At 42.2% G+C, this 20,963-nt stretch overlaps 1 protein-coding gene across 3 annotated transcripts in view; it reads left to right on the top strand.

Annotated features, from left to right (window-relative positions):
* Nucleotides 1–583: 583 nt before the first annotated feature.
* FRYL (FRY like transcription coactivator) overlaps nt 584–20,963 on the top strand; it is a 158,960-nt gene continuing 138,580 nt past the window's right edge. The window contains exons 1-2 of one of the 3 annotated variants that reach the window (XM_041490308.1): nt 584–791; nt 14,259–14,459. The gene's annotated coding sequence lies outside the window, so the exon portion shown is untranslated. Of the gene's footprint in view, nt 792–1,652; nt 1,757–14,258; nt 14,460–20,963 lie in introns of those variants that run through there. The other 2 variants (XM_041490395.1, XM_041490477.1) reach the window with 2 other exon arrangements.

The raw sequence follows: 20,963 nt of genomic DNA, 5'->3' as shown, positions 1-20,963 counted from the left end.
GGAAGGGCGGGTTTTCCGACCGCTTCCTACGGGCGAAAGGAGCGCCCTGATGGCATGAGCACGGTGCGGCGGGACCTCTGCGGGGCCTCATGGCCTCAGTAGCCAGGACACTTCCTTGATGTTTCCCAGCGACGCTGCTGCGTGCCCAGAAAGCCGTTTGATTCCCGGCTACCTTGATGATACCGGCCTTCTTGATGGCAGCGATCGGTCCTGCTCTCTCTGGGGGCGCGGAGGCATCCTGAGGCCGCCCTGCTCGCCGGGTTGGCCCGGTGCGGGGCTGCGCGGAGCCGCCGGGGCACTGCCCGGGCGGGAGGCGAGCGGCGCCCGGAGCGCTCCGGGGGCGGGACCGGCCGCCGCCCCGGCCTATCACAGCCGCGGGAAGCGGGGGAGGGGGGGCACCGCCAATCGGAGCCCGGCTCGCCCCTCGCCGCCGCGCGGTTGGCCGAAGTGTGGAGGGTGGTGCCTCGAGGGCGGGCCGGACGCTCGGGAGCCAACGGGGAGGGAGCGCGGGGGCGCGGCCTTGTGAGTGCTGCGCGCCTGCCCCAGTGAGCGCCGGGGCCGGGCGGGGCCGCGCGTGCCAATGGGGCGGCGGGGGGGGCGGGAGCGCCGCGCCGGGACGTCGAGGTGCCGGAGGGGAGAGGCGGCGTCGGGATAAAGCCGGCGGGGGATGCCGGTGGTGCGCGTCGGTCACTGGGTACCGCCAGGGTCGCTCTGAAGTGTGGGGGGGACCGTAGCCGCGCTGAGGTAGGCGGCGGCGCCCGGAGCTGCGGCAGCTTCCACCGGCGGGAGAGGTGAGGCGGCGGCGCAGCCGGGATCCGGTCGTGGCTGATCGGAGGGAGGAGGGGGCGCCTGGCCCCGACGGGAACGGAGCCCGCGGGCTGTGCTGTGCGGTCCCTGGCGCTGGCCCGGCCCCGGTCCTCGCCGCTTTGTTTACGGTGGGGCGGGGAGGGGAGGGACGGGAGGGAGGGCAGCGTGTGCTCGGGCGGCCCTGCCCGCCGTCGCCGCGGGGGCATGAGTAGGGCGGAGACGGAGCAGGGGTCGGCGGTGCTGCGTGCGCCCGGCCGCCCCCCACCTGAGCTGCGGACCTCCTGCCCCGGGGAGACGGAGCCTCCCCGATCCCCTTCGCGGCCCGCGCTGTCTCCTTCCGCCCCTTCCTCCCCGGCCGCGGCCCCACCCGTGCGTGCCCAGCCTTTTCAGCCGGCGGCCCCCGAAGCCTCCGGGGTAGGAGCGGCGCTCGCACAGCCCCGCGGGCCGAGCGTGAAGCGGCGGCCGCCGCCGGGCTGCTGGCGCCCCACACCCGCACCCGTCTGGCCGGCTCCGGCCGCCCCCCGGGACAGCGGGGCCGCGCAGCCGCCGGGCAGCCACCGCCGCAGGGGATGGCGGGGCTGGGAGCGGGCCAGGCCGGCCGGGAATGGCGGGACGGAACGGGGAGGGTGGCACGGAGCCGGGCTTTGTTCCCGGCCCCGCCCCGCCCGGGGGTGCCCGGGAGCTCCGGCGGAGAAACGCGCGTCCCGGCTCCTGGTGCGGAGGGCGGTGCGGGCGAGCAGCGACACCCCCGGCCGCCCGTGCCGCCCTCCGCGCAGCTGGCCCGCTCCCCCGCCTTCGGGTGAAACTTGGGAGACTTGAGCGGCACACTAGGAGACGTGTGTGCGCTTGGTGTGCAGCGCCTCGCTGATGGAGTCGCTCTGAGGTGCTCTTAGGACCAAGTTTGGCTTCCACAGTTTTTACAGCCTCAGATGGGCGTGCTTGTATAGCTGTAAGTATTGTAGGGGCTTCATTCGTTTTCCTCTCTCCACTTCCATGTGTATGTTGCTAGTATTTTGGTAATGTGACAATTTTTGTTACTCAGTGAGCAGTTCAGTTTGTGTCTTGACCAGAAATCACTGTCTGACGGTCAGGTAGCTCTCGCTAAAACGTCCTAAGGATCAGAAGGAAAACATTAAAAAAATCCCTGAAAACCCAACAAACCTCAAATATTTTGGTGGTCACTCATACTGAGGGAGTTGCAAAAGCAGTTTGCTAATATGATCTTGAGGAATAGTAAGGCAATCTAGAGATGAGGCAGCAAGAGTGTAACCTGGACTTCCTTCAGAATTACAAATCTCAAATGGACATTAGGAAAGATATATACTAAACTAGAAAACTAATTCTTTACTCCTTTGTGCACTGCATATCTCCCAGCTGCAGACTTCATGGCGTGTATAGAGTATTATGAGAAAGGTGATTTGCTGATTGAGGGTTGAGCAAAGTGAAATTTACTGTAGTTTCTTAAGAAGTATTTCCTCACCATGTCATTTCCTCAGTAGGCTGTTTCAGTCGCTTTGCTTCTGTGTTGTTACTGTCATGCTGAGGATATGTACCAAATACTTCAGAATCTGTGTGGAAGATCGCACACCAAGGGCTGTAAAACCACGCTGATTCTTATCTTGTGACACTATCTCAGGAAGGAAACAAACCACTCTGTAAAAATTGTGTTGCAGGTTTAGTAAGTCACGTATTTAAAGATGAGAACAACATTTTCAGTGTCAAAAGCTTCCTTTATCTGTGGTTTGTAGAGGTCCTTGGTGGTACTTGATGGCGGTTGTTTCCTGTAGACAGCCAACTTCCCTGGGCAAATTGCTGCTGTGAATGACTCCTTATTTATATTCCAAAATTGATTCGGGTAAAGTCTGTGCTGACTTCTCTGGAAGTGGTTTCCTTGGAGCAGAGTGGTGGTATGTTGCTGTGGGATGTTGTAGAACATTGTTGCTGAGCTTCATTTCAAAAGAAAAGTTGTTTAATTCTTCTGTGGGGTTAGTTAAGGTAAAGTTGGAAAATTCAACTAATTCTGTTTCTGTTTGACTGGCCTAAGTGAAGCAAAGCATGGTGATAGCTGGTTTTCGTGTAATAGCATAATACTTATAAGAAGGGAAGTTTTAGGTTGTAGAGGCTAAGGCAAAAAGTAGAACTGTTCATTTTTCATGTTACTGTATTAGTGCTTTGCAGCGTCATCCTGCTAGGCTTCAACAGCTCAAGAGTGGTCCTCATATTTATTTCACTGTGAATGCTTGTCTTTCTAATTTGGGGTGATAAAATTAATTGGCGTGCTGAAAGTTTTTGCTAATACAGTTGAGATCATGCTGTCTGTATTTACTTTTTCTAAGAACTTAAGAAGATTATAATTCCCTTCAGTGGCTATGCATCAAGGAAAACAACTTGAAGAACAGTGTGTTCCACATCAGGCAGGAGTTGCCTATTTTATATCTAGCTTTGTATTTAAGGGGGTTTTGTTTTCACCATCTTGCCAGGTGAAGACTACTTCATTATTCCATAAAGGACCAAAGGACAAGTTTAGATTTTTTGTCTGAGCTCCTTAAAACATGTGAAGGCAAACTTTTCACTTCAGTGGTCTTACATTATACAGAACATAGGTATATAATGTGCTCCTTCTAGCTTAGAGTGCCATGAGTTTTTAGCAGTTTTTGCCTACATTTAAGCCTTAGTTTTAAAGAAACTATAGGTATTGTGCAGATAATGTCAGAGCAAGGAGCTATGTGCACATGTGGGCTATGTGAGTTACTGTGAGAAAAACGAGGATAATATATCAGGGTTTTTGACCCTGTACCTGTGGTTACTGACCTGCCTTACCAGTAGAAAATGTGATGTTGCTTATCCTCAGTGGGGAGGCAGCTGGCCTAGCACACGGCCTGGCTGTGGCTTGCTGCTTTGTGCAGCTTCTGCGTGCTCGCACCCAAACAACTTTCAGCCTTTACAACTCTTGTATCTGTAATAATCCTCCCAGGAATCACAGTGGGCTGGAGAAGTGTTGCAATGTTAGAAGGTTTCAGAATTCAGCATTATTCTTGTCTGGTCTTGCTCTAAATCCTGATGAACTCCAGTAATAGATGCTAGCCAGACTGACTCAGCTAGGGTTGCTTCTGCCTTTCTATATTCAACTAAAAGAGCAATTCTTTCTGGTATATAGCTTGCTTGTCCTCAGTGCTCGATATTTAATTGTCTGAGTATCTGTGTACTGCCATATAGCTCTGTCTCTTCTAAGACTTTTGTTGTCCTCCCTTTCCTTCCTTCCCCTCCCCCAAATCTATTATAATCCTAATTCCCTCTGACATGAGCACCTCCCAGGAAGAATGACTGAATGCAGTCTCAAACAGCAAGTGTCCAATACCATCACGGGAAGATATCAAAAAGGAAAAAAAAATCCCCTTGAGCTAGTTGAACAACAGTGCTTGCTCTGGACATGGCTTCAGTTTTGAGGGATTTTTGTATTTATCCCTAGTTTTTCCTAGTGATTTGTGTTTGCATGCAAAAATAGAAGAGGAACAAGTATTAAAAACAAAACCAAACCAAATTTCTGAAGTTGAGTTTGAGGTTCTCTGAAATGTCTGTATATTTGATCTGGTGCAAGGAACTGGTGTCCTAATGCCATTGCTGTAAGCTTTGGGGTTTTATTGGTTTGTTCTTTACATGAGTGTTCTTGCCCTTGTCACCAGAAGCAACGTGAATTGTTTTTTGTGGTTAGTGACAATATTCAAAGCTGAGCTGCATGGAATTTGCACAGACCTAGGTACAGAAGGACCTTTCTTCCATCATTCCAGCTGCTGGTCCATACACGTGTAAGAGAACTTTACTTTTCAAGAGCTGGGGCTGGCCTAGCCTGAAATAGCTACAGACAAGAGTGTCTAGCAGTAGGCTTGGGACTGTTGACATGCCACTTGAATAGTGCAGGTGGTCACTTTGGAATTAACATGGTGACCTATTTTCTTCTTCTTCCCTGTATTTCAGAAAATGGGAGAAGACTCTTGGCCTGGACCTTTTCCCCCCTCTCTTCTTAGATTGTTTTTGTTTTTTTTTTAAGTGAAGTTGCATGAGAGGGTCATGATAATAAAACAAGCTTTGTGTGTTTTGTCAGCTAACTATTGGAAGGCTGCTTCGAAACTAAATAACTGATACTTGGGGAATATTTACAATTGTATGTTAAAGCAGTTTGTCAGTGGCAGTTGCCAATGTTATTTTTCATCTGAGGTAGCAATTTTTTCTTTTGAGTGTTTGTTTCCCCTTATCTTCAGTGTGTTTCTAGAGAGTAATGGTATAATTTTGGTAAACCAGATCAACCAGACTCTCTCTTGTTCAGGTGAGATTTCTTGTTCACCTTATCATACTAAAATGCTGTAATTGCCTTCTTCATGTATTATTTAGTCTTTTTACCATGCATTGGCCAGACTTCTATAAAGTATTCCAGGGAAGGTTCCAGTGGGACTTATAAAGGTTTCTTTAATACTCTGGTGGGTGTATCTTGCTGGTAAACTTTAAGGATCCTGTTTTCTTTCCATAGGCCTCTCAAGTTTTCTCTGTCTTCATAAACTGCAGCTTATAACAAAAAATATTACTGCTCAAGTATGTTCTGTTAAGGGGGGGGAAGAGAATCTGTAGGTTAAATGCAGCTTTAGTGAGTATTACTTTTGCCAACAGTCCTTGGGCCTACTATAGTTTGGGTCCCAGTGGGCATGATGTTAGTCATACTTGTGCAGAGAGTATTCAAGGAGCTCAAAGATACCCCAGCAGCATGCAAGTAAGCAAGGGAGAAAAGCACAAAATAGAACGGTGTGTGCTAAAAAGATCCTTGTGAAGTTATGGGTAAGACCTGCCTTGCCATATGCAATCCCATTTGCTTAGCCTTTCACAGACTTCCTGCTGTTGAACTTTCACTGCTGGTTTTTTGTAGTAGTCTCAAGGACAATAATTGTGTAGGTTTTACCAGCCCTATGCAGTTAAGTTTGTTTGTTTAGAGTAACTGAATATAATGTTGGATATGTTTATAAAATAAGAGCTGGAGAGAGCATAAAAACTACAAATAGAGATAGTTTTGTTGCACTCGATCCTGAAGATAAGGCTCTAGTAATTCAGTGTGGGAGACTGTTAAAAGATATTTTTTTCAAAGTGAAGGAATATCTATACCATAAGGCTTGGGAATGATCTAATAAAATGAGACCTCAGGAATTTGCATTTCAAGTTGAAATTGCAAAGAGTGACTTTCTTTCTCCATTGGTGTTGTCCATTTTGCAAAATAGAGAAGCATCTTCTTTTGTAAATGCCATGTCCTAAAGAGGACTTGCAACTAAGAGTAGACCTGGACAAAGGCTGATTCTCTTTAAAGGCATTGCATAGGAGATAGCTGAAGTGTTCCTAGCAATTTTTATCTGTTTTTCATGAGAGTAGTCCTTATCAACACCACTTCTGCTCTTGTGCTAAATCGAAAAGAACTGCTGGGGTTGTGGCAGCTGGACATACTGACATTGACAGAATTTTCTTGATTTTTAATTGAACTAATCTAATCTGCCGGTAATGCTGATTACGTTAAAAAAAATTGCTGTAAGCAAAAATGCTGAGATTTCTACCTCTGTAGACATCATCCAAAACCAATGTCATCCAAAAAGCTGAAGAATTACTGCCCTGTGCACTGTGACTGCTGACTGGCCTGTTTCTTTTCTGGCATAGGGTGATGAGCAGTCACTGGTGCCATGATGGCTGTTGGTGTGACTCAGGGGGCTCCTGGATACCCCACCTCAGCCCATAAAGAGAAAGGAGTTGCAAATGAGTGCTCTTATTCTTTGCAGGAGTGGCAGTATGTGTAGGTCTCCCCGACATCTTCACTTGGATATGGCAAACCTGGTACTGTGTTTCTTGACACAGAAATCATGGAGATCGTGCCCCATTCCCTCTGTTTCTTCAGCAGAGACCCTACCACTGCCACCCTGTTTAAAATTACTTTGGTGGTAGATGTTGCATATAAAATTGGAGATCAGAGCTGTCTTTTCACATGGAGTTGATACATGTGTTTTGGTATATTTATATGTATTTACATGCATCTACCTGCAGAACTGATAGGTGAATAGCTGGGGAGCGTGAGAGTGGTAGATAGTAAGTGTGGGAAAAGCAAGCTGGGTAAACAGAAGTTCAAAAGAAATAGAACAAGCTTTTGGTGCAGGAAACACAGAGTTTTTACCTACACATTTCTTTAACACTTTTGTATAGTTTTGGGCCTTTGCTGTGTTAGGGCAAAAACAAACCTTATTTCAAAGCATTTATGAACACTTCTTTTCCTGTAAGTCATGATCAGGCTATGATATTATAGTCTGTAATTCAAAATCTGTAAACAAACCATTAGGCACAGATTGTACTTGTATTTTTGTGGTGCTGAGATAAATTGTGTGCAACTGATTTGATCCAGTTGGGAACCCAACCTTCTATCTTCTGGGAGAGTATCTAAAGAAGGTATTGCGTAGTGCATTCCATGTTATGCCATAGTGCGAGTTGTTCTCTCATCTTGCCTTTTTAAATTAAGAATAAATGGTTCCACTTTCAACTTACATCCACTTACGTCCTAGTCTCCATAATTTGAAAGTAGCTTTTATTGCATGTTCCCATCAAACCATATCCAGTATATAAAACTCTTACATATAACTTAGGTAGTTTAAGGGCATAAAATCTTTGTGACTGTAGCTCAGTGATACAAATGTTCCAAGTTTAAGAACTGATATATGTTAGGGACACAAGACATTCTGAATTTTGCAGGTGGCTGTTTGAAAACTACTATGTGATTATTATGGGAAGACTAGAATGCAGCAGAGAGAGAGAAATCACTAGAGCTTTCTTAATGGTTTGTGCCTGGAAACAAGAAGAATAATTCAGCTACTTTAATGTTTGTTATTGTTATGCTGGAGAATGCAGACTGGCCTCATTTGAGCTTTTTTTTTTAAGTGAAAAAGCAAGTTCATATCTCACCCTGTGTAAATATAGACTCTGTGAACTCTACAGTTTAAGAAAAAAGAATGGGTTGAGATGGTCTGCAGGTACAACAAAGTCCCCATTCTGATCACTGCAGTTCAAAAGCGGTTAGCACTGCTGCTTTTTATGCAGTATTTGTATTCTGTTTCCAGAGACCAGAGATAATTGTACTAGGTTGGGATATATCAATTAAAATGTTTTTCTGCAACTGCTTGAGTGGCTAAGAAATCTGCTAACTGATGTTATGCTTGCTATATTGTACATTATTGATGTTCTGCTTCATTGTTGTCTGGTCAGCATATTGGAAGAACTACTGGTGTTCTATATACAGGACTTTAGTTTAACCTCTGTTGAAGCTGTTTTGAGGGGAGGAAGTGGGGAAAGCAGCTTCCTGCTTTGGTCGAGGGAGTAAAGTGGTGAGGTGTTTTTTTGGTGTGGGTGGGGCAGTGGGGAGGTGTTATTTATTTAATTCATATAGACCTTGGTACTGAATGTGCATAAAGTTCATGTTGGTTTCCCCTAAAGTTATGTCATAACTAACAAAAATTGCCACATTTTTCTTTGTATAGATACAGTAGCAGAAATGGTCAGCGTTTTATAGGTTTTGGTGTTTTTTAAAAAAGAGAATGTATTTTGAGCCTTAACAATCTGTTAAGGGAAGAAATGTTCTACGTAAGATGTTGATATTTTATCATTCCTTAATTTCAAGTGCTTGAACCCTGCTAGATGCTGATCACTAAAAGCTGATTGAATAAAAAGGGATTGTTGACTTTGGTTTGAGATACTTTCAAAAATAGGAAATTGCCAAAGGCATTTTGAAGGTGTGATGTAAGGTCCTGTTCTTTGGATTTAATTTATTTAGTTTCAAACTCATTTTTAGTTTAGCTGTGCTTGCAATTTAATTTGTAAAAAGGAAAAAAAGGAGTTTAGTTTCTAAAGCCATTTAGCTTTTTTTTTGCATTTCTCAGTTGTTGCTTTAGTGGTGGTGCAGAGGTCAGAGTTTAAAGGTTCTTGCCTACAAGGCACACTCATGGAAGTTCTCACTTTTCCTGTGACTGAAACTTTGTTAATCTAGATGATGATGAGCAGTGGCGTTCAGATGAGTGCAAGCACTCCAGACACACCGTTGTGCTTTACTGTTGAGGGCAGCGGTGCATCTGAGGAGAAGATGGTTGTTGCTCTTGATTAGGGTCTGCTCTTTTCCCTTCTGAGCATATATGAAATAAGAAGGCACAGGTGGTGATAAATTCTAGGGGACATAAGATTAGGCAAGCTGGGGTCTTACTCATTCCTTCTCTTGGAAATACTTGTGTTCCAGCACAAATTTTTAAATACTATACGGACTTAGTTTTAGCTGTTCTCCTGGTGGAAGCAGCATTTCTTTAAGTTAGTCTGAACATCTGAATGACTTACAACTTCTCATGCTAAGAGGAAAGAACTGTAATTTCTTGGTCCTCTGCGATGACTTCCAGATTGAACACTTGCAGAGAAAGTATTCTTCTGCTGGAGTTTCTTGAAAAGCAGCAGAGAAATACTTTCTCTCAGATTGCTGGTTCAAATTAATGGTGTAATAGAAGATAGTTAAGGTCATTTTTTGGGGGGCCCAAAATATTTGATTCTGTACTACAGCTGAGGAAACACTCCTCTATTCAGAAAACAACAGGGATAAAGGGGCAATCAGAGGGCATTAGCACCTTGGAAAGATATAACTGCATCACTCATTTCTGAAGGCAGTGGATTCCTTGTCTTGTGGCACTAGTAAAGGCAATTTTTCTAAAGAGAATAATCTGAGAAACTGAAAAGGTCTTAGGCCTAGATGGAAATATCCATTCTGCTGTGGTAAAAACACAGTGAGTTTTGGCATACTCCTAATTCTTTGAAATGAGACTCCAAAAGATAAAAAGTTATGGTAAGGATTGAAAGAACAGGCAGGGTTTGTGGCCCTGGCGCAGTGGATATGATTTGGGATTCACTTACTTAGTCCCTTTTCATGATAACTAAGGAAAAGAGAATTCAAATAACCCATTTTAAGTTTGAGTTATCGTGGTCAAATTATTACACATTTAGTACCAAGCCCTTAAATTTATCTTGCAAATCCTTCTTCACTACAAATGGGACTGTTTTCAATTGAACTTTTTCAGTTTGTAAATGAAGAGCTATTTGTAATTCTTGGAAGAAGAAAGTGTTGAGCCAGTAAAACACATGTAGTTCTCAGGTGCAGGTTGTTGGCTATATTCCAAAGTTTTGTTATGATTTAGGCAGTTTTTTCTTGTCCCATGAATCCTTTTAGGTGATCTTGATATGCCTTATGAGTGTTATCTCATTTCTATATCAGTTATGTAAAGGCTACATTAATTTCATACCAATGATCTATGCATCTTCCAGTTGCAATATTTGTATTCAATGAAGTTCTCCCTGCCCAAGCCCCCCAAAGGTTTGGTATTTGCAGTGGTGACCCTGTTTCTCCTGTTTACAACTTTTGTGGTTCCTCACAGTTAATTGATCAGCAGCCACCCAGCCTTGCTGGTTGTGTGGATTGTGGAGTGGGAAAAAGCTGGTTTTGAGTAAGGAGATGGCTGGTGGAATTGGGAGAATATTGCATGACTACTGTGTTCTTGACAGCATTTAGTAACACTCAATTCATTATGTACCATTTCTGGTTTGTGGTGTTGATTATTGTTATACACTATTTATATACTTAAAACTTTTAGAGGAAGCAAAAGAACGAAGTTGTTACTAAAATTTTTCTGTTGATACACAGTGTGCTAAGCATCAGTAAGGAAATAGAGTAGATTTGAATATAAGGAGCCTGGGAAATTTCATTCTCCCTTTTTATTCTTACGGCATCCAATTTTATGGACTAATTAGCTTAAAAGTGGCTTCTGTAATATTCAGGTGCTCTCAAGCTCTTCCTTTTGCTATTTGTGATGTCAGTCACCAGTATCACTTACTTGGGAGGACAGCAAGCCATAAGCTCAGTATAGTCTAGTAGTGCATGCTGTTGCTGAGGAAGAGGTTGGGAGAACAAGGGAACTGGTCAGCCACTGGAAAGCTTTCAGCCTTCTGGTATCATTTTCCCATGCTGTAGTGGAAAAAATGTGTAATTGGTCTGTAACAGGAAAGTCTTGTATATAGTCAATATGTTGTATAATAAATGTAGTTTATAGTTAACAATGTTAACTATAGTTAACATTTATAGTTAGCAATGTTGTTTTCTTGTTTTCATACCTCCTGTATGAGGGGTGGTGTAAGTTGACAAGAGGACTAGAGCTCCCCAGGGGTGGTGTGTTATCTTAGGAGTGCTTGTGACCGCAGGTTACTTACCTCTAGAAAAGGCTGAAGTTATGGGTCAGCCACAGGTTTGGGTGACCATAGTGCCATTGTGTAAATGTTTGCCCCTAAACTTCAAGCTTCTTATAATTTTTCAAATTATGTAATGAAAACTGATATAGTTCATCTCTGCCTTTATTCTACCTGTGTAAAAGCAAAGAGTGTATTGAAGCCTGGTTAGGGTTTGTAGTGGGGAAAGACCACTTCTAGAAATATTAATATTTCTTTCTTTCTTTTGAAGTATCATCTTATTAAATCTTTTGGGCCAGTAATTGTGAAGAAGGCTCTAATTTAGTGTGTTGTGTGTATCTTCTTAAATGAAGTTGCCGATACTTGGATTTCCAGCCACATTAGTATTACTCCCCATCCCTGAAGTTTTTGGAAGTGATCTGCTGTACCACCTCTCCTATGCTTAGCAATGTGTGCTGAATTGGAGCATGTTAATTGCTGCTCTAAAGTTAAAGTTGAGTTCTGTCTTGTGTAGTAGCCAATATTATAGCAGCTACTCTGTGAGTATAATACACCAGCTTGAAAATAATGCTTTGTGAACACCTCTCCTTCAAAAAAAAAAGTTCATGTAATTAGAAGTTACATGTGCTGTAATTTGATCAGATATGAAGTTGGCTAAATTTTAGTTGTGTTTTCCAATTCAGGTTGTTAGAGGAGTTCTGAGTTCTTTTAGATATGAAAACTTAGAGGTAGCATCAGTTTTCTCGGTACTATTTTTTGAACATTATGATAACAAACTTCTTGCGTTTTCAACTTTACTATGTTTCTTTTTTTCATGTTCTGCTTCTTAACTTTTCATAAATCTTCTGTAGGGGTGAACCCCAAACACTGAAACTACACCTGTGTGATACCTTTGACTTCAAATCTGATAAAGTATAGTTATATTTTAACTTGTCAGCTGCCATTAGGAAATGAAGCCAAATGAGCAATATGCTGTAGCTACCGTAAGCTTCACTGGCATCTGTTGGAGACTTTTGACCTTTTTGCTACCTTTACTGATAGTTTATTTTTCCTGTAGTCTGAGTTAATCTGATCAGATTGATTCTGTAGTATACCTCAAGTTGTATTCAAATCCAGCTCTAGTTGTTCTTGAAGTTCTGGACAGCAGCTACAATATAAAATTCATTATTGCTCAGTGTGCACAAAAAAACTTGAATACATTGCATGCGTTTTCCTGGGCTTCCCACCCTCTGGCCTCTTTCCAAATAGTCTGCTAGCTGAACTGACAGTGCCTTCCTAAAGCTTGGACAGTCAAGTCAGTTTTCAGCTTCACTTTATTTCCTTCCTTAAGCCGCTGGGCTGTTGGGTGGTGTTGTGGTGGGAGAGGGAGATTGAATCTGCTGTGGTAGAGAAGGAAGATGTGTTTGCTCTGAAGGCAGCAAGCAGAGAAGCCTCTAATCGGAATGGATTATGTACCTGTGAATGTATGTTTTGCTCGAGGTAGTGAGCTAAAATGTCAGCATATGCCGGGGTGGCTTCTGTCTGGGTCTTCTGTCAGCTCTGGGGAGGATAATAATGCATGGATTTGGTTGTGTCAAAGTGCTGTTCCCAGTGATTGTATTAGGGGAGGAGTTAAAGGATAGCTAACCCACTCTTTCGAACTGGGGTGAATGTAAAGTTTGGCATGAACTGAAAGAAATTATTGCTTAGCTTTAATTAAAAAAATAAAAAAAAAGGAGCAAAAAGAAGAGAAAAAAGGGAATTGTACAGTCTATTGATGTAGGTAGGATGAAAGGTGATACATTGTCTTCTGCACAGCAGAAATGTTAACTTATCCTAATTGTCTGAAGAGGTGAAAGTGATGTGTATTTGATGCACTGCACTGTCAAATGCACAGACTGTGGAAAATAGTTGACATTTTTATTAGTGTTGCAAAATTTAATAGGTAAAGGTGACAGAATTTTGTCCATCTTTAAATGCTTCCCTTTGTAACTGGTCAAGTCGTTGGAACACGACTTCCTTTTCCAAGGAATTACATAATGCATTACCAATTTGTATATAAACATCAGGTTGCTTCCTATTTGCAAAAGTTTATCTAATTTTTTTGCTTGTCTCACAGTCCCACTTTTAAGCTCTCTTTTACATCTTAAAATCTTCAGGATGTGGCTTTTAACTTTTATTTTGTACTTATATGGGTCTCTCTTTTGTATTTTTGGAAACACTAATTAAGAAGTGGAACAAATTGTACATAAAAGAATTGATGATGATCGAATAGTTCACACATACTTAAAGGAAACTACTACATTTGTGCTGCATCAGAGCACTGAAAATCATGTTGGATGTACAGGGTTTTTTACAAATTTTTCCTGGAAATTTTTCAAGCTATGGAATTTAAAAATTCCAGGAATTTTTCAAGCTACAAATTTTAAAAAGAAGAAAAAAAAATCCCTATATAAACTAGATATTCCAGAGTGGTGGACTGCTGCTGCATGATGAGACTTGAGTTGTTAAAAGCAGTTGAAAGTGCTTGATCTGCCTTCAGGGTAAATTAAAAGATGCTAAAGTGCTTTCTTTGACTGTAGTTTGGCACTATAGAAGAACAAAAAGAAACTGCTGCTTAGGCAAGTTGTGGCAAGTATTTCAGATGCATACAAACTTCTATTATGAAGGTATCTGCAGAAGTTCTCAAGGCTTTGTTAGGAAGACCCAGCTCTGAAGTATTGTTTTGTTTCTTTTTCTGACCACATCCTCCTGCTAACTGAGCAGATGAAAAAAAAACAAAAAAACCCACAAAAAATCAGAAAAGAAATTAATAAAAGGAGTAATATGAAAAAATTGATTCCAAACTACTTGCATTTGAGAGTGGTTAGATATGATTAATAAAAATATGATTGTAACTAAAGTGCAGTTAAAACCTTTTATGAGGAATTGATGCTTGTAGAATATGCTGAGCGTGGGAAACCAGATGTTATTTTGGTGTCAGTTTTAATTTTTCTCTTTCAAGGAGAAAAAATCGTTAAGAATAATTAGCTTCTGAGCAGAACAGCAATTTTGAAGACAAATGTAACAAATAGATTTTTATAGTTTTAACCTATTCAAGATAAATTTAGAATTCTAAAGCATTGGGAAATTGTTGACATCTCTGTTAAATATCTAAAGTTTGATTTTTTTTTTTTCTCTCGTTTCTTTTTCAGAGTTCTCTATTTCTTTTGTCTGTACTGTGTTTGGAGATCTTTCTCCAGTTTTTGGCTACATACCAGCCGACTCAAAGCTGTTTACATCTTTGTCTACTCTTACATCTCGAAGCACAACGTTGGACTCGTGGGGAAGATGTCTTGATGGATCCAACCTAAGTGTGATAGCTCTCGTCAGTGGTTAACAATGGCTTCTAAGTGGTAAGGTCTTTCTCACAGTAGTGTCATAAGTAGATTTTCATCTATCTCTTTCTGTTTTGCTTGTCTGTGTTGTACTGTTAACACACCTTGAGCTGCTACTTCAGATATCAGTTGTCTGAGTAGAGGGCTGTCTGTACTGTGTTAAATCCACCAAGAACGTTTGTTTTAGTACAGTGTAGTAACTGATCATGGCCAAAAGTGAACGTCTGAGGAAGAGGGCAGGAACAGGGCAAATAGCCTCCCTGTCATCTGCGTCTTGGGGACTTCCGAAGCCAGGTGTGGTTTCTGTGCATTTAGTAATTCTCGAATTGTCTTGAATTAGGGTTTTTTTTGTGTAATTTCTGTAAGTTCGACAGTTCTCTCAAGTTTTCTTTGGCGAGCGTCAGTGCTCCGTGCGGATCGGAGCTGGTGGGAGCAGAGCCTCCCGCCTTCGGGGCGTGCGGGCGGGCGCCTGCGCGCTGCCCCCTTGTGGTGCAGCCGGGAACTGCAGTTCATTGGCAAGGGCGGGCATGGAGTCGTGGAACGCTTTGGGCTGGAAGGACCTCTGGTTCCCTAGTCAGAGTTCTCTTTGCTAAGTCCGTGACATGTTCGGGTGCTCTTTGCTGTGCTGATTTGCATGTAAGGATTTTACCAGTAGGGAATAGACAGGCATTGATGCCAAGTACAGGGCAACTGTTGTCACTGAAGCACTTCTGAGCTGAAATGAGTATGGATAGATCCAACAAACATCTAAACTGTCCTTCAAAAATAATATAACACAGTGCTTTTCTGCAGTCAAGTGGTAAAACTGATAGACCATGCTTTGTTTTGGTGTTTGAGAGCAGAGGGTACTTTGGTGTGACAGGACAAAATATTGAAGTGCTGTTGTTGATAAACTATTTGCTATGTGGACTTTTGTATTCAAGAAAAATATATTATTTATATATTCTGTAGTATTTTGTAGAATGTAATAGAATATTTTATGTTTTATTATTAACTAATTGTCATCAATAATTAGAATATTATATGTTGTATAATATTTACTTGTAGCTGTCACTTTATTTTTTGTTGTTCTATATATTCTGTGCAGGAGAAGTATTAAAAAAAATAGAATTTGGATGCATGATAAGTTGTGCCTTTGAAACATCTCCAGTATATCATGTACCCATGTTTGCTTCTGTTACTGTTTTTCATTTCCAGTGATGTAACGTGCTGACCTGCTTAACTGTCTTTTGTTAGAATTTAATACCATAATTATTTTTGTACTGATGTATTCTTTCTCTCAAAGTATAATAAATATGTTGCTACAGAAATTTACCTTAAAAACTGTATCTTGCTATTGCTCAAGGAAGGCAAGTATGTAATCTTTGAACATTAGAATAGGAATTCCAAGTCAGTCTTTTAAATGAAGCAGAAAAATGGAGGCAGAGGGTTGAGAACATTAGTATAATTTTTTACTGTAAGTTTTTGTTCTGTCCGTGCTTATCCTGCTTGGGACAACTTTAGTTTTATCTAATTTAAAAAGTTTTTAGTGCTTATGTGTGTTTCTACATTTCTATATGCTTATATAGAAAATGTGCTCCAATTACAAACTTCAAATGTTCAAGTTTGAATTGTGTAGTTTTTCTTTATTGGGAACAAGGCTGTCCAGTACTGATCTAGTTTTTGGAATACTTCTCAGTAATTATTGTGGTTTTTATACTTACTGTGAAATGTTTTAAAAGCAATCAGGTTTTTAACAAATCAGGTTTAAAACAAATATTCTTAGTACTGGGTCAACAGCTTTTGTATCTATTGTCTTCTGTATTAAAAGCCTACAGTGTTTTGTACAGGCAATAAATGTTTGGGGTTCTTTTGGTTTTTCACTTCAGTGAGAAGTGGTCTTTCAGGGTCTATTTTCCTGTCGGAGAATGCAGAGAGAGTTTTATGCAAGTGCTTTCCTTTAAAAATGTGTGATAGAGAAAAATAATATAGATGGGAAAATGTGTTTCTACTTGCGTGGAAATGGGTATGGTTCAGGTTATGCTGCATAGTTTGGAAGATCTTGTGCAATATATCAGTACTTGGAACAAGCAAGAGGTTAGCAACAGGAAGCCTGACTGAAGATTGCAGAAGCTGTGGGGCAGACAATACCTTGATCTTCTCAGGAACTCCTAATGAGTTCAGGAAAGCATTGTATTCTTGCATGTGACCTCAAGATAAGAACAATTAAAACTTAATACATAAATGGTAAAAATTTGGGGGCTTTTCTGTTAAACAGAATATTACAGTATTCAGTCAGTGAACATAACAGTTTTATGTTCAACTGCTGATGGATATATTTTGACAGATATTTGTATTTTTTTTCATTCTAATGCTAGATAATCAAAGCCAAACTCTGAAACTTCCCCTCAAATCATTCCCGGAAATTTGCAGCCTTCCGAAGAAAAAGCCCCACAACTTGCTCTGAAAGGATCTCCAGGCTCATTTAAAGCAAATAAATACAACATAAGTGATTGAAAGAAAAGTGAAACTTTACCAGAAACTGACTGTTGTTTTTCATTTCTCAGGAAATAGCTAGGTGTGTCTAAGAAAAGTGTGGAGATAACTGAAACTATTTACATTTTTACATTAAAAAAGGCAGTAAACCAAAACTATAAAAAGGTTAAATGGCTTTATTTTAAAGTATTTTTTATGCAAGATATTAGCTACAACAAGTTTGCACTGATATAGAGAGATTGTAGTGCAAAATTGTACATGGATTTGTCCTTGGTTGGGTTTTTTCTGTGAAATTATATTAGTTGAATGGAACCAAGGAAACCAGTAATGCCAAGTAGCTTAGGAATTAACTTTACAGTTAAGTGTAAGTTATATGAAGGATGGCCTCTTAAATACATTTTCAAAGTTTGAAATAGACATGGCAAGTTTATTTCTTTAAATATGTTAGGTCCTTACAAGTGGTAGTGCAAACTGCCAACAGACAGATATGACAGATACACTGTTCTCTCCCTATGTGTGTGTTTTTCTAGGCTATGTTCTTTGCTTAAAGCTATGTGACAGTTGTAGTTCTAAACCAAAAAGACTTGCCATTTAAAAAAAATGCAGCATATACAGGGAAAGAAACAGGGTTTGTCTTCCCTACCCATGCAGGCTTTTGTGTGAAATTGAGTATCCTACTATTTGCCTAGCAGGTATAACATGGATGTCCAGTGCCCACTAACTCTCGTGAGTTTAATGCACGTGTGTTAGTTTATACCTGTAGGCTGGATTTCTAGCTCTGCTGTTTTATTCTGCTTTCAGTTGTGTATCTTGTAACATAACTTTTCTTTATTTAAGAGTAGATTTTTTTCATTTGGATACAACAAGCTATTACAAATAGTCTTACAAATTTGTCTTCTCTTCTAAGCATCAAGAAGAAACTTCCTGTACTTGGGTTTTTCTCCTAAATATTTGGGTATTCTTGTAGTTAGTCCATTTTCTTAGCAGATTTACTTCCACATGAAACAGTGATGTCAGGTCGAAATGAGGAAGCTGGTAAAAACAGTCATGTTTATTTGGTGCACACTGGTGCTGTGCTCAATATGTTTTATGTGCCGTGTTCAGTATGGGTTGCATAGTTAACACCCTTAGTCTCAAGGAATATTAACATTTCTTGAAGAGCTCCAAACAGATAGAGACCGCTTTGCATCACTTGGACCACTCACTTTTTCAAAAGGCAAAACTTGCACCCTTTCTTATGCTGCTGGGTCTTTCCTGTTGAAACTCCTTTGGTGATGCCTCCAGTACCACTGTCCAAGCAGGAAGGATAGTTTTGCTTTGTAGGTTCTTGTTTTGGTGAGGTGTCAGGTTTTTTTGCAGGGGAGTATTGCTGGGTTTTTTTTTTTTTTGTTTTTTTTTTTTGATGTGTCATTGTGGGAAATAGAGGCACAGAGAGCTCCCAAGGCCTCGAGCATACAAGCTCAGGGATAGAGATTGATACAATGTTTGACCTAAGACCTTGGAGAAGGCTTGAAGGTTTAGAACAGAAAAGTGAAACAGACACAAAGTAAGAATAAATATTTGTAGTTTAAGCAGAAATATGTTTTAAGCAAGTAGAAATATGCCTCATGTAAGTGAATAAATATGTCAAGCAAGATAGTAGAAAATTTTAAAGTCTAGCAATAGAACTTGTTGCAGAGTTGGTAAAAAGAAGAAGGTACAGCATTAAGTTTCTGTAGAGTTACATGTTGGATAAAAAGAGATGCATTGCGGCAGAATCGTGTAAAACAATTAATGATTGGTTTATAAAGATGCTAGTGAGCTTTGTGGAAGTAGTTGATTGGAAAAGAAATATATAAAAGACATTGTAACTAGAATTCGAACAGCTTCTGATGTGATGGCATTGGATGTAACAACCTTACCATCTCACCCTTCCATGAGACTGATTTTGCAAGAAACCATTTTTTAATCGCCTCATCAGTTGACCCTGTCTACTCTGTATCCTGAACATGTCATTCTGCCTGGTTAATGTCCTGTGGCTGAACAGCTGGGAGAAAGCACAGGGTCTGTGTGCATTGGCACACAGATATGCCCACCCCATGGCAGTGTTTACCTAAAGAGGAGATCATAGAATCGTTTAGGTTGGAAAAGACCTTTAAACCACCAAGGTTTGCAGTGTGAACTTCCACTTTGCTGGCACAAGAATGCTTCCGGCTGTGTCCTTTGCCAGCGTGCTTGTACCAATGGCCATATTGCCAGCATGGCTGTTGAGGAATACGTTCCTCGCATGGCTCTGTGTGCAGCTCCAGGCTGAGCTCTGCGGAGCGAGGAGCCGGAGGCAAGAGGAAGTGAGTTGACGACCCTTTGCAGAACAAGGGCATGGGGACCTGTGGTGCCAGCCAGGCACCGGACACTCAGACAGGTGGCCCAGGACTCAGCTGGAACACCCCAGGCATCCCTGCGCCTGCACTGTGAGGGTATAAATGCCCAGGGGTTCCTTTGCTCAGGGTCCCTCCTCCGAGGCACCACCTCCAGCTGTTATTTTGTGATTTAATTATTGCACCACGGTTAAATTATTTTGAAGATCTGGACGTCAAACCTCGTCTGACTGTGAGTGTGGGGTGTGCAGCTGCGAAGGGGCCTTAATCCCAGCTCAGGTGGTGCCAGGCAGTGGCTCCTGGATGGGTGGACAGGGAGTTTGCTTAACATGGTTGTATTTTGGAACACACGTTCCCACCGTGCTAAGCAAGCTCCCCTGGACTTGTTTCCTTCTGCGGGGGCCCGTGAAATCGGGCGCAGTTCTCCTCTTTCCTGTGCCGGGCGGTCTGTGCGGCACCGCCAGGTTAAAACCAGCCCGCTGTGAGGGCCGGGCCGGGCCGGGCCGGGCGGAGGGGCGCGGTGCGGCCTCAGGCCGCGGGGGGGCGCTGCGGGCGCAGCCCTGCGGGAGCGGGGCCGGGGCTGCCCTGGGGAGCCGCGGTGTTCCCGGCCCGCGCCCTGCGGCGGCACCGGCGGCACCGCGCTTCCCCGCCCTCCAGCGCCCGCCTGCCGCCTCACATAGAGAAAAAAACTCTGCCCCCTGTCCCACAGCAGGTAGGGCCGGGCTGGCGTTTCTCTGGCACAGTGGGGTAGTTCTAGAAACGTTTCGTGTTGCAAAGCTGCAGGTTTGCAATGTGCGCTTGCTCGGGAAGAGACCTGTCAAATGCTGTGTTTGTGGTAGGCTATAGGCCCTCTAAGCAGTCTTCCAAAATTGTACTTCCCAGTATCTTGTCTGGTTATAATTGTCTTTTACTATTATTATTGCTAATTCTAGGAATTCTCTGCACATGTGCATTCAAGTCACTTGCAAGTAGTTTTCTCTCACATAAATCTTTCTTTCATTGACCATGTTTTATTTTTTCAGTGTTTCTCATTCTTGGGATGTTCCTCCATCAGCAGGTTCACCTGCTTCAGTGGAATTCCCACGTACATGACTTTCTGTGTACCCCTGCCACACAGCTTGGCTATTTGTGTTCTGAAAGGTCTAATCCAAGGAGACAGTGCTCTGGGAAGTGCTGTTGTGCTGTGATCATTCACTGGGTCTCCCACTATTATAATTCTGCATGTTTCATGATCTGTTTGCAGCCCCTTCTGATGCAGAGTTCTGCTAATGTGGATTCCTGTTAGTGAGAGGTGCAGAGCTCAGACATTATCTTGCCAGCTGGTGATACAAACATCAAGGACTGTGGCAGGGGAAGCCTGAATGACTTCAGCAGGCACTTCAGTGCAAAATCAGAGTCACCCTTTGAGTGTAACCGAAGTGGAGTACACGTGAAAAGACATCAAAGAACTTGCTGTAGTGCATATAACAGTTTTAAGAGCAAGTCTTCTATTTTTTAAATCTTTTTGTTTAGAGGTTCCAGAATAAGAATTAAAAATGCTTATTATTCTTATTCTGTTAAAATTTATTGAATAAGGCTTATCGTTGCCTGGTTTGGTTTTGTTTAAACATGAATTTAGGTGTAAGAATTATAAGACTTCTGATATGTTTTACACTGACAGATAATCTGTAAAACTTGCTTAGGTTGTATA

The sequence above is a fragment of the Pyrgilauda ruficollis genome, unplaced genomic scaffold, assembly GCF_017590135.1.
Source record: "Pyrgilauda ruficollis isolate IOZ18807 unplaced genomic scaffold, ASM1759013v1 scaffold1, whole genome shotgun sequence".
In the NCBI taxonomy this organism is placed as follows: domain Eukaryota; kingdom Metazoa; phylum Chordata; class Aves; order Passeriformes; family Passeridae; genus Pyrgilauda; species Pyrgilauda ruficollis.
Note: the sequence above shows the minus strand (reverse complement) of the source record. Positions and strands in the feature narration are given on the sequence as shown.